Source organism: Orbicella faveolata, unplaced genomic scaffold, assembly GCF_042242905.1.
Source record: "Orbicella faveolata isolate gen_17 unplaced genomic scaffold, um_ofav_v1 contig_27, whole genome shotgun sequence".
NCBI classification, from domain to species: domain Eukaryota; kingdom Metazoa; phylum Cnidaria; class Anthozoa; order Scleractinia; family Merulinidae; genus Orbicella; species Orbicella faveolata.
This window is the reverse complement of record NW_028301555.1, coordinates 9,242,676-9,256,025: the sequence shown is the minus strand read 5'-3', so window position 1 is coordinate 9,256,025 and position 13,350 is coordinate 9,242,676. Positions and strand designations below refer to the sequence as shown.

General features: G+C 39.2%; 1 long non-coding RNA gene across 4 annotated transcripts; it reads right to left on the bottom strand.

The window, feature by feature from the left end:
* Positions 1 to 958: 958 nt before the first annotated feature.
* On the bottom strand, positions 959 to 12,379 carry LOC149107494 (uncharacterized). Of its 4 annotated transcripts, none has more exons than XR_016209512.1 (5): positions 12,300 to 12,379; positions 12,087 to 12,166; positions 11,647 to 11,709; positions 10,088 to 10,209; positions 959 to 2,154 (listed from the first exon to the last, which is right to left on the bottom strand). It is a non-coding gene; the product is annotated as an uncharacterized LOC149107494 (long non-coding RNA). The 4 variants fall into 4 exon arrangements; XR_016209514.1 differs by having other exon boundaries at positions 11,668 to 11,709; XR_016209515.1 differs by having other exon boundaries at positions 11,647 to 11,702.
* Between the last annotated feature and the right edge of the window lie 971 nt (positions 12,380 to 13,350).

Sequence of the window (13,350 nt, the reverse complement as noted above, 5' to 3'; positions counted from 1 at the left end):
AATTATAAAATTTTCTAAGTCTTTTGGCGGGAAACGTTTGTATATGTTAAGTTCACTTGCGACCTCTTTCTTTCAGATGCCTTGAAAATGACAAGTTTTAAGAAGTGCCCAGAGAAAAAATTGTCAACCTTGGAAGGAAGGCAAAAGTTGATGTGGAACACCGCCACCTCCCCGCCACCACCACTAACTAGCATTTGTTTTATACTTATAGCAAGAGTTTGGTCCACCCATCCTTGTGGTAGAGTAGCCTCTAATACGCATGCGTACTAGGGGATGTGTCCCAGTTACAAGAAACCCAATGTACTGTACGTCGTGACTGTAAGTAACTGATAATTTCGTGTCGGTTTAAGCCGAAGTTCAAACTTCGGGTTTCCCGACACGGAGGCATCTGTTACTTGTAAGTAGTGACTGTAAGTAACCGATAACTTCGTGTTGGGGAATCCGAAGTTTTTTCGGGTTACCCGACACGAAGTTATTAGTTACCTACGGTCAAGACTTACAAGTAACTGATACGGGAAACCCGAAGTTAGAACTTCGTTTTAAACCGACACGAAATTCTCAGTTACTTACAGTCACGACGTACAGTACATTATGTTTCTTGTAACTGGGACACTCACCTAGTACGCATGTGTATTAGAGGCTACTCTACCACAAGGATGGGTGGACCAAACTCTTGCCATAAGTATAAAAGAAATGCTAGTTAGTGGTGGTGGTGGTGTTCCACATCAGCTTTTGCCTTCTTTCCAAGATTGAAACGGCATCTGCAAAAGAGCCTTGTAAGCATGGTTTTCAGTAAACTGACACAAGTTTCTAACATGATTAAGTCAATTTATTTTGTAACACTACATCGGTTTTTGCCTTCCTTCCAAGATTGAAATTTTTTTTGTCTGGTACTCGTCATTTGTACGGCATCTGCAGAAGAGCCTTGTAAGCATGGTTTTCAGTAAACTGACACAAGTTTGTAACATGATTAAGTCAATTTATTTTGTAATACTACAGCAGACAAAAACCAATAAAGATTAATATTACAGTACAAATCTTTCGCGTTCAATAAACAACAGTGTACACGTACACGCTAAGTCCCTAAATCTTCGTCTTCTTACCTCCGCCATATTCTGAAGATGTTACGATCATAATAAAACCTTCATTTACGAACCCTGTGTTATTTTCCTCTAATAGCTACAACTTTCTTGAGTTACCGCGATAATCACAGTATGTGGAACTAGATTATGAACTAATGACCCACGACAGAGTTATATTACTAAACCTTTGAGAAAAATAAAACAATTACATACCGCCGCTGTTTTCCTTCGACAGCTACAAAGTTTACGAAAAATTAATAGACTTGAAGATTTAAAAATTCTTTCAACAGATAACTGCCACTAAGTCTAAATAAACTTAGAAACTTCTATTCGCGATTTGCTGCAAAAAGTAAGTACGAAAGATTGAAGGGTTTTAAGCTAGCCGCGCTGTACGTAAACAACAACAGTAACATGTAAATTATAATAATCACAGAATGACATTCGATAAAATTACCATTTGCATTGTTTTTGGAATAAACAATTTGAATGACTATGAACTTCGCGGATATTCCAGATCGTAAACATTAACTTTTGGTGAGAAAATGCGTCATCCTTTTCATTGCCGCGGCTTACAAACCAAATAAATTCATCGGCACGGGAGCAATTTTCGTCCCTACTCGACTGGGAATAGTAAAGTAAAGAAAATTGAAATTTTCTTTTTTCTTTCACAAAGAGCCATTGAAACTTGCACCGCAGGAAAAAAAAAATATTCAACACTAATTTTATCCTGCGAGTTTTCACCAGGCTAGAATGAAAGCCTATTTTTTTTCTTTGAGGTAGCCAGCCGGGATTTTCCCCTTACGGTTTTCAAGTTTCCTTCTTTTGGTAGGTAATTCGACTTTAGTGTCATGACTCCACTAAAATACTGTTTGCCACACAGTCCGATTCCAAAAACTATTTCTTAGAAGTAAGAGATATCTAAGCTGTCACCGGTACATACACTATTCGGTAGACATATAAAACCTATCGGCTAGTCACTCTCAGGCATCACCATGGTGTATGATCAATTCATCTTGAGGTTATTAACAGTCTACCCAGGCCTCAGCTGCTCGTGACTGAAAAAGCGTCCTACCTGGAATAAATAAAAACAATTTCTCAGAATTCAGTTACAGCAATATTACCTATCACTATTTTGCGAATACAGTCAAACCTGTATATAACGGCCCTGTATATAGCGGTCACCCTGTGTATAACGGTCACTGAACAACTTCCCAAAAATCGTCCCTTATATTTACTGTTAAGTTGACCTGCGTATAGCGGTCACCTGTATATAACGGACGCGGTCACCCTTTAGACTTCTTGAATCCACAATTTCATTATCTATTACCTGTATATAACGGTCACGAAATTGGGTTACGATTAACAAATAATGACAAAGTGCCCACGCTTTCAAACAATAGTTACTGTAACTGTAACAACACAAAATTGGACCAAAACAGCGCTCGGCATCGGCTCGGCTGAAAGACTATGGACATGAAGAACTTGCTTTCACAGTGAGTAAAGTCAAAGACATACTACATGAAATCAAGCTTCGAGTTCCGAAATATCAGAAAACTATAACCGCTTTCTTTTCTTCTTGAAATCCACATTGTTGCTTCAAAAGCTTTTCCTACAAGGAAACTTGGATCAAAGTATACTGCACCTCCCTTTAAGTACACCACGGACATTTTATGGGCATTTTTGTCGTATTCATTGCGTTTCTGTTTACAATTGCTGTCAATAAATGTAAATTGAGTGATTTTCCACTTAAAAACGTTGTTCATTGACTCTTCATTAGCTTCCAATAGACTTTTACTGCACCTCCCTAAAAGTACACCACGGATATTCTATGGGAATTTTTTATCGTGTTTATTGCGTTGCTGTTACTCGTTATTGTCAACAAAACGTAAATTGAGTGATTATTTGCACATAAAAATGCTATTTATTGACCTCCAGGGGAGTTTAAAGGAAACCTGTGTAGAGCGGTCACTCTGTATATAATGGTCACCTGGCTATTTCCCAAGGGTGACCGTTATATACAGGTTTGACTGTAATTTGTCGTTTCATTACGAACAAACAAAAGATGACACATAAGAGGGACTGTGTCACAGTTGAGTTTGGTCTATATTATTTCGTTTAGTCAAATACTCGCTATGAAACACTATAGATCTTAAGGCTATAGATCTAACTGGCAAAACCATAGCTTCATTACAAACAAATTCCTGGCGTTATAATTAAAGGTGACAAACAAACGAGATTAAGTTTAAAAACTGTTCATGTCTAACAGTTTTTCAAAAACCCATACCGCAATCCGTTTCAATATAGGCTTTTGAGAACTTGAGAAATTTTCTTTCGAAGGCACAATTCCATAGGCCTTTAAAACAGCGTTCTTATATTGTAATGTTGCTACATCATTTCTTCACTGTTTTTAAATGGTTGTTTTTATATTTCACTCAATTTGGCGGCCATTTTTCGAATGTCAAAATTTGGCTTAGATTCGTGACACAGCTCCTTTAAGCACCATTCGGTAAATACTTCTTAATCTTAAAAATTCATTAAATACCGTAGATCCTCGTATTAGCGACCCCCCTCGAATAAGCGCCGCCTTCGAATAAGCGTCCCTCCTATCGGCCGAAATTTAAAATAAGCGCCGCCTCCCCCGAATAAGCGCCCCTCTCCCCTCCCCCCATTTTGTGGACGAGTAATGAGACAAAGGGTGTATAGTTTTCGTCATGTAGTATTAGATTTGTACATTGTTTCAGTTTGTGAACACGTTAAATACTAATGGTGCCGCGATTTAAGCTTTAGGATCAGCTTTTTATGTCAATAAACAGCTTATGTTGGCGTTTACGCGCAGATGATATATTAAAAAAAATGATCATGTCAGGCCACGCTTTAGGAAAAATTAAATAAGGGCCTCCCCCTCCCTCGAATAAGCGCCCCCCTCAAATAAGCGCCCGCCGTCTTCTCCTAAATTTGAAATAAGCGCACCGAGCGCTAATTTGAAGATTTACGGTATTTAAAAGGAGTAATAGCTTAACGTAAAGGGTAGCACACACACGAGAGCTCGTTAGACGAAGCTCAAGACACCACAGTAAGACGTTATATTTCTGAAACCTCTGTTTTCATTGGGCCGATGTAATCGCTGTACCCGCTTCCTCTCTTATTTTAAGGCTGATTGCATACTTGTGACTTGTTAGTGATTTATTGTCTTAAGAATCATGAATGAAGTAGCTCGTTCCGAGGGGAAGTGTGGAAGCTGTGTGCCGGAGAATGAATCACAACCAAAGACTAAAGTACTGGGCCATGCTTGCTTGTTGTGTATAATTTTGTTAAAAAAAAAAAAAAAAAAACATAAAAAATAGTAACTTAAGGCTGCCGCACAGTAGCCGATTTTTTGTCGCGACTAACTGCGTTGAGGCTTGAGGCCAAGTCACCCAAAATCAAGATGGCGCTTATTTCACTGACGTGACTCTCGTGACATTTCCTAATTTGTTGAGGAGCGCGCGAGCCCCGACAAATTGTCTTGGTCCACCGCACACTAGCTGACAAGGCCCGACAAGACGTTTTGAGATCTAGCATGGTCAGATATCGCCCGAGAAGCCCCGATCATGTCGCAGACTTGTCTGAATTCACCGCACACTAGCCGACAAGTGAAGATTTTTTGTTGGCCGACAAAAAATCGGCTAGTGTGCGGCGGCCTTTAAGGTAATTCCTCTGAAATAAAACTGACAATAGATTTTAGTTCAAACTTTGTCCACTGAATATTTGTCATATGATAACTTCAATTTTGAAATAAAAAAGGGGGGTGCCCATGCTCATTAAGGAGCAGTGAGGCATTGAAAATGCCCCATTTTGGTATTATTTAATGCTTATTATAAAAACGCATTCCCAGTAATTGTAAAATCTTTGTGAGCCCAGACTCATAAGAAAACGCATTGAACTACAGTCAATACATTGTGTCGGACACAAATAAACATTTTAAGTTTGATTCAGACAGAAAGCTAAATCCTTGATTAAAAATTTGAACCAAATTTCTTGACGTGGTTACCGACTGCAAAATAGAAAAGACCACAGTGTATCTGCTATTTTTCTTATTTATTCAATTTTCAGCAATAGAAATTAGATCAGTCTTTCCTCACGCGAAGCTTATGATTAGTTGATTACAATGACTGGAAAAAAAATTGGGGTGCCCGTGTTCGTTGGTGAGCTAGAGCCATTTTTCAACTGAAAGAGCCTAATATCAAGGCAAAGCCGTCATGTTTTCAATATGCGCGTGCACGAGCGCGCGCTAATGACGCCATAAATTATGCGCAATAAGGATGCGCAATGCAAATGTGAGGAATGACCTTAATCTCTTATATTTTTGTCAAGCTTGAGAGAGAAAGTCTCGAAGCTAATGTTGGCTTTCCTTTTCATTTTGAGGCCAGAAAAAAAAAATTGCCCATTTCATATTGATCTGGAAGGAGGGGGGGGGGGGGGGGGGGGTGACGCGGCGAACAAAGTGTGAGTTCAACAGCAAAAGTGGCCAAATGTCGTGACTTTTCAAAGTTACTGGGGAACATAACGTGACTTCACGTCCTTAGATTTTCTTTATTTTTTTCCTGAAAAATACCAGTCATCCAAGATGGCGGATCGAAGATGTATGATGTCATTTTGGTTAGATATGACTTGATAACTGCCACGCGATTTGAACTAAACACCACCTTCGTTTGATTTGTCTCACGTTTATAATTTTCAAGATATGTGAATCGAACGCTTCATGAAAAGCTAGGACGATTTTTTTTTCTGATCGTACCTTTTGAATAGGCGCAAAATTTTGTTAACACACACGCAGCAATTAAGGCAAAAAATTTGTCAATGATTTTAAATTCTGAGCACAATTTTTACGGTTTCCTCATACCTAACCAACATCATGAAAACTACCTTGCAGTAATAAAAGGAACCAAAACAAAAGCTAAACAAAATGAAATGGAAAACAAACAAACGCTATTTGATTCAGTTATGAGGAGATCAATGCCGCTCCACAGTCTAGATGAACACAGGTTCGGTTACGGCTCCGAACTTTTCTTTTTTGCCTTCTTGTTTTGTTTTTGGATGCGCCTCTTCACTGTTTTCACCGCTTAAAACTTTTAAAGAACGGGAAAAGATATAAGCAAAGCCTAAAATAGCGTGTTCTTGTTTAACTAATAAATTTCTCCACCTAACTTCCAAGTATAAATATTCTCGTCAAGACGAATAGACATTTAATTCTTTCACCAAGGTAAAATGAAATCGCAGCAAGACTAACAGTGAAGATAAGTTTTGCAAGACGACGCAGTGGTATCAATCACGTCTAGATTGTCACGTGACTACAAAAAAGGTCCCTAAGCTCTCAGTAAAATACATGTTTCACGAATTCCACAAGCCAGAAAAAGAAATGATGAAGGATGCAAAGATCTGTTGAAATACACAAAGCAAACTGAGATTAAAGTGCCCCTATGATCAAATTCTCGACATCCATTTTCGTACACAATAGGTCTTTCCTAATTATGTTGCCAAATTTCAATCTATTACAAACATCAGAACTCACGTTTCTTGGATCTTTACTTCCGAGAATTTGCGGCCGCAATTAACTTTCTTTGTTCCAAGTCTTGGTTGAGAATTGGAGTAAATGACGTCATTTTCTCAAAAATACCGCACGGGTTGAAATTATAATAACGATTAGTACAGCAATTCCCATAAAGAATTACAAAAACTTTGGATCTTATATTTGTCCAATTTTTCTACACTAATTAACAATTAGATTATGAGCTGGAGATTTCTATGAGGTGATAGTTGATTCGGCCTTCGGCCTCATCAACTATCACCTCATAAAAATCGAGAGCGAATAATCCAATTGTTTTAGTAGAATCCTAACTGAAATTAACGCAAATAACGGTTTCCAGTTATTTTTCTCCGCATTATTGAACTACAGGCTTTAAGAAAATCGCACGTATTGAACTGTCCTTGGTAATTTGCAGTTGTTTACGCGCGCGCACCCGGTTTTTCAATAATTTCAAGTTTTTAAAGTCAAGAAACTGTCAATTTCCTTTTTTTTTTCAGTCGTCTCAGGCATTTAATTATCTATTTAAATCCAAAACTTCGGAAAAATGATAAAAACGTCGCATTTCGTGGACGATCGACAGCTACTGCACTGATAGTACACGAGTAGCTTAGCCAATCAGATTGCAGCATTTGCATTAGTATACTAGTAGAATTCTACTACTTGTTATTATAATTTTAACCCGTGTGGTATTTTTGAGTAAATGATGCATTCAAATACTAAATAGGCAGAAGCTGTGATATTTGATGAATTATTTGTGTTCACAATCAGATGAGTACTGCGTGGTGTAGTGGAGATCACTGTCGCTATTCAATCCGGAATTCAAGACGGTCACAGGTTCAAATACAGCTCGGATCGTTATTTTTTCCTTTTTCTTTCCTTTTTATATTTTTATTTATTTCTTTTTTTCAATGGACTCGCTTGTTTACTGTTTGTAACCCTTTCAAAAAAAATAAAAAAAAAATCAACAAACGAAGAGGAACTGTCCGTGGTTGACTAGTAACTTCTCGGACTGACTACAAGTCAACTCAGTCAGGGCGGTAAATCAGCAATGAGATGAAGGTATGAATAATTCCACCGGATTAAATTTATAATTATTTGACAGCAGCCACGCAAGGTTACCAAAATATCCTCGTTGGACGATTATTATTTTTTGTGTTCACAGTAGGAGCCATAGTTCTTAAATTATTTCAAAACTTTTATAACAGTCTCCAACGGCAATCACCCTTGCTTTGTCACGTGACCACAAGTGACCAAGGCCCTATAGAACAATGAAGGCACCAGCAAAGAAAATTTACATTTTGATCAACCGAAACAAACGAATAATTTTCCTCCCTTATTCTCGCAACATTTTCGCAACGAAATATAAAACACTTTCTCCGTGTTTCTATCAAATTACAGAAACACTTTTGAAAGTTTGACGAACACGAAAAAGACGTGGAAACATTCGCTTGTGCCTCGCGTTCCCATAACTCGAAAAAACAAGGGGATTGTTTCTATATTTTGAATAGTTCTTCACGCACTTTCTCCTGAGTTATGTTATCATAAGAAAAGTGAACGAAAACGAGATTCAATCGCAGCTAATCCGCTGAAAAATTATTATAGTTATTTACTCCACCCTCCCGAAAAGAATCAGCGAACGACGGAAAATTCTACTTAAAGGGCCCTAGTCAGACACACCTTTATTTTGTTCACATGCGAGCGTTCAGCTATTATATTTTACTCGGAGCATGTCGAAACGAAGGAAATCACAGTGAAACAACTAAAGATAATTAAACAGACCCAATATAGCTCCTTTCAATGTAGATTAATGTAAAAATAGTATGGAATTTAGAAAGCTGTGCCAGTTGTCAAGAGTGCGCTCAGATCCAACTTCAGGAGGCTTTGCCTGCAATCAACATCTAACTTTTCATGGCAGCCAGAAAGAACATGCAATGCAAAAGGCAGCCAGAGTAAAAGCGCCAAGAAAAAAAGAAAGGAAAGGGGCAACAAACAAAATTGAGAATGGTTAATGGCAAAAAAAAAGTCCAAATTTTGGCTTATGCGCATACCCGGAATTGAAATATTGCTCAGTTTTGAACGTAATCCTCAAAAAATCTATCCTTTTGGTTAAAAAAAAGCTTTCTTAGCAAAACTTACTGGGCTTATTCAGCATCATGGCAGCCAAAAAACCTGACTAAATGGTTAAAAACAGTATTTTTGGCAAAAGTTTGGTATCAAAGGGTTAAACTGGCAATTTTAAAGAACAAGATTTCTCTTAATTTTCAGATAGACCACGTTGAGACCTTATGAAAAAAAATAGGAAAAAAATTAATTGGAAAAAATTGATTCTCTGACACAAAGTCATTATTAAGCTCTAACAGACAGTAGTGTCACCAGAGTCATCAAGTTGTCACACGGTTGTCACCTGAAGCAGGGGTGTCTGGAAAATCCAAATAGGGAATAGTCGCGAATAGTGAACAGCGAATAGTCCCAAATAACGAATAGCGAATTGTACAAATAGTGTGAATGGTCTCAAATAGTGCGAATAGTGGTGAACAGTCTTGAATAGTGGCGAACAGTAGCAAATAGTGGCAAATCATAGCAAATAGGGTACCTAGTATCTCACAGTCAACCTTGCAGCAACGTAGGATAGGATTTTCCCGCTAAAAAGCACAGACACTTAACAAGACAACAGGTGTTTCTAAACGTAATTTCATCTGTTTTAACCCCTGCAAAAGCATAATTACGTCTATATTAGGTTATCCTTGTGTTTTCTGTTTTCTTAATGTCAGCGATGGACAGCCCTAGCCTGAGAAGAAAAGGCAATAAATTCACAGAAATTCTGTTGTTTATTTGGATAAATAATTAACGCTGGATATTAGATCTAAAGCGGTGACTATTGACGACTACTCATCACTATTCGCCACTTTTCACGACTGTTCGCCACTATTCATACTATTCGAGACTATTTGCACTATTCGGGACTATTCGCTATTTGCTATTCGCAACTATTCGCTGTTCGCAATTTGGGTTTTCCAGACACCGCCTGAAGCAGTGACGAGGACACAAGCACAAAGTGTTTGTTGTTGCAATATTTTTAGTTTTGTATTGGATCTTCTGCCTGCAGTTTGAGTAGCTGTGCATTTGGAAAGTTTTAGCTAATATTTTTCATGCGATCAAAGTGTACTTCCGGGGCTGTGCTCTAGAAGTGTCCGGGTGCCACAGGTGACTAACTTCTGCCTTTGGGCGACTGGAAAAACTTACTTTTTTCATATAAGCTGAAGTGCTGGGCACCTTTAGGCTCCTAGTAATTTTTCTTGGACCACAGCACTGACTTTTAAAATAAATCCAGATAGAATTGGGGTTAAGCTTATTCCTATTGCTAAAATTAAAACATCTACTAAAGTTTATTTGTATCATAGTAAACTTAATCAAGGTGCTTAATGATCGGAGAACTTACCACTTCTTCACTAAAAGTCTGCTTTCCTAGCTGGTTCTGCAACTAAATGTAACCCAAGCTTGTGTTGTATTGCTTCAGGAGAAAACGGCATTTGGATGTTTAGACAAACAAAGTCCTGAAACCTAAGGAGGGAGATAACACTTTCAAGGGTGAAGTTACTGAAAACAAGAAGAAGCTTTTGGCTCCTGCCATTTTGAATTCTTCCACAGTTTAGAGTAGTCTACATGTAGCTGTACCAACCCTTGTAGGGGAATTTTGATTGAACGTTGATCACTGATATCCTTCAACACTCAGTGTATGACATCTGCAGATTGCAGACTGTAGACAGCAGACTGCAGACTGGAGATTTTTAACCCAATATTGTACTTCCATTTCTGTTACTGAAAGCTAACTATAAACAAGCTAACCTGAGCACTATTCAGGCTAAACTGAGCGCTATTTAGGTCTAAGTGTAGTCTGCAACTGGGGTCTGCAAATAGAATACACTGGTTGACACTCTACTGTGGGTGCCTTTGGTACACATGATCATGGTGTATGACATTTGCAGACTGCAGACTGCAGAATTTTTAACAAATGCAGCTATCAGTGTTATGCCCGAGGGGGGGACCAAGGGATGAGGTGGGCACTTTGAATGTCTGTGCGCACCCCACGTGGGGAATTTTTAGCAAACTTTGAACATAAATGTTGGCCCCAGGATCGGAAAGTTTGAACAATGCTAAAAAAATGCTGGCCCCAGGGTCGGGAAGTTTGAACAACGTTAAAACGACGAAAGCGACCAGGGTTTTGAATGCGGGGAGCTTGGATACGAGTGTTCTACCATCTTGAAAGTACCCAGAAGTCCCAGGAGTTCGAGCATGTTTTCCATGCTTTCCAGTTGCAATAAACTGGAGGAACGAAAGGTAAGATAAACCTTTTGAAATTCATTGAAGAGTACTGCACTTTGTTGAAACTACAGCAAGAGGGCCAATAATGACTTGAAGAAAGAACCAAGATAACCTTTAACGTTCATAATTGAGATTTTTAGATTCTATGAAAAACTGAAATGACTGTACATGTTGACTCTAGAATAGTGAGTGGTAATATTTTGGGGTTTGTGAATTCACCAGCTAAGTGCACATTATTAAAGAAAACAAAGTCAAATTGAAGCTTGTTTTTGCAGTATATTAGTATAAAAATTTTTTATATAAAGAGAGCAGAGCCTCCCCACTGCCTTTCACTGGAGCAGCATGATCAATGAAAAAGTCTTGTCAAATGCAAGCACATATTCTTTACTTCAGATGGCTTGAAATTCTCGGTCTGGTGGGTAACTTTGAACTCAAAACCTTTTCCCAAGGTGAGGAACTTTGAATTTAAATCTTATCCCAAGGGTTAGGAAGTTTGATTCCAAATTTTTGTTTCTGATCAAAGTCCCCACCCTATCCCGTGGTTCCCCCTCCCCCCTCAGGCATAACATTGATAGCTGCATAATACAACTACGTTATGTTGCATTCCCCTTTCCATTTTTGAAAGCAAATCGTAAACACTGTAAACAGGCTAAAGTGAGAACTATTCAGGCTAACCTGAGTGATATTCAGACTAACCGGAGTGCCATTTAGCTTTAAATGTAGTCTGCAGTCTGCAGTCTGCAAATCAAATACACCAACATGATCCAAACAACAGCCTCTTTCGTTTCCCTTAATAAATTATCTAAGAACTTAGAATCTGTACAAAATATGGCCTGTAGCAGATCCAAACAGAGAAACAAGTGACGATTCTGATTTTAAAAATCAAATATTACAGCTTTATTAGGTAACTTAAAAGTTATCTAATCAGCTTGATGTAAACAGACTCATCTCTAATGGGGACATCCCAACAAATACTGCGCTTAAGGTTTGTTGGTTTATTTATCTGTGATAACGCAGAATAATCTCTGATGGGCACAAATGTCACGTTCATGTCCTGTCTTATTACCTAGTCTGGTAGCTCTCAGTTAAATATTAAAGGTAGTTAAAAAGCTTACCTTATGCGTCCATTCCTCCGGAGGTCTTCAAACACAACATCTCCTCATTCCACAATATGGCTTCAACATGCAAAAAAAAACTGAAAAAGTAAAGAAATTTAACTTATGCCTCAGATCGGGTAACATCAACCCACTGATGCAAGCCTTTGGACAAACCGTTTAAATTACGGTAATGAAAAAAAATTACGGTAAACACAATTTTCCACTATTTACCTTTCACACGTGCAAGATGGCGGAGACGAACTGCGCTCGCAAAGATCAGAGGGAAAAAGCGGTTGGCAGACGGGAAGGTGAGGCGGGGAGAGGGGCTGTCTGCGCAGCACGTGGACGGGGTGGGGGAGGGCAAGCCGTCCCCAAAAACTGTGGATCACCAAATTCCACCATTATCAAAGAGTTTAAGGTTTAGTTATTCAACAAGACACGAAAAACTTCGGCTCATCTTCTTGCGAACATTATAAATGCAGAACCGCAAATTCCAACCGACAAATTCCTGGATGACTGATCAACGTGGCCGTCATATTATTGGTTGATTTTTGCAGGTTTTTAAATATCTCGTGTGAAAAAAAAAGCAAAGAACCTTGAGGCTAAAGGACCCGTAAGGTTTTCGAGTTAGCCCCTTTTTCCCGTGCGTTTTGCTATATGCGATTCCGTAAAATTCCTCATTGACATCTCTCCTACGTTTCGTGCTTCACTGTGCGTTTCTCCGATGTGTTTTTCCGTTCGCCGACACCGCGCGTTCCTCTCACATTTCCCGTGTATTTAGTGTGGGTCCCCCAATGCTTTTCTCGTCCGATGCGTTTCCTATGCGTTCAATGGTACGTTTCCTTGTACATTACTCTACAAGTAGCCCCTTGTGAAACTGTTACTAGGAACAATATGACTTCCCTTTTTCTGTTTTTCTCTTAAGTAATAGCCCGTTTCCGTCCCTTGAACCGCCTGTCCCCTCTCTCCTCCTCAGAGGTTCGAGGAATTCGTCATGGAAATCCTTGCTCTAGCCTGCGAGCAGGCTCGCTTGTTGTTTGGGTAGCGTATCGTGGGCAAGGGCGGCGGAGCCGCAACCGCGAGCCGGCGAAGCCGGCGAGAAGAATGGGGCGAGGAAAGGTTTTCCTCACTTTTCTTCGCCCCATTCCTCTCACCGGCTTCGCCGGCTCGCGGTTACGGCTCCGCCGCCTTTGCCCGCGATACGCTACCCAAACAACAAGTGAGCCTGCTCGCAGGCTATCATTGCTCCTGAATTCATATCGTCCAGCGGATTCTCCCCACC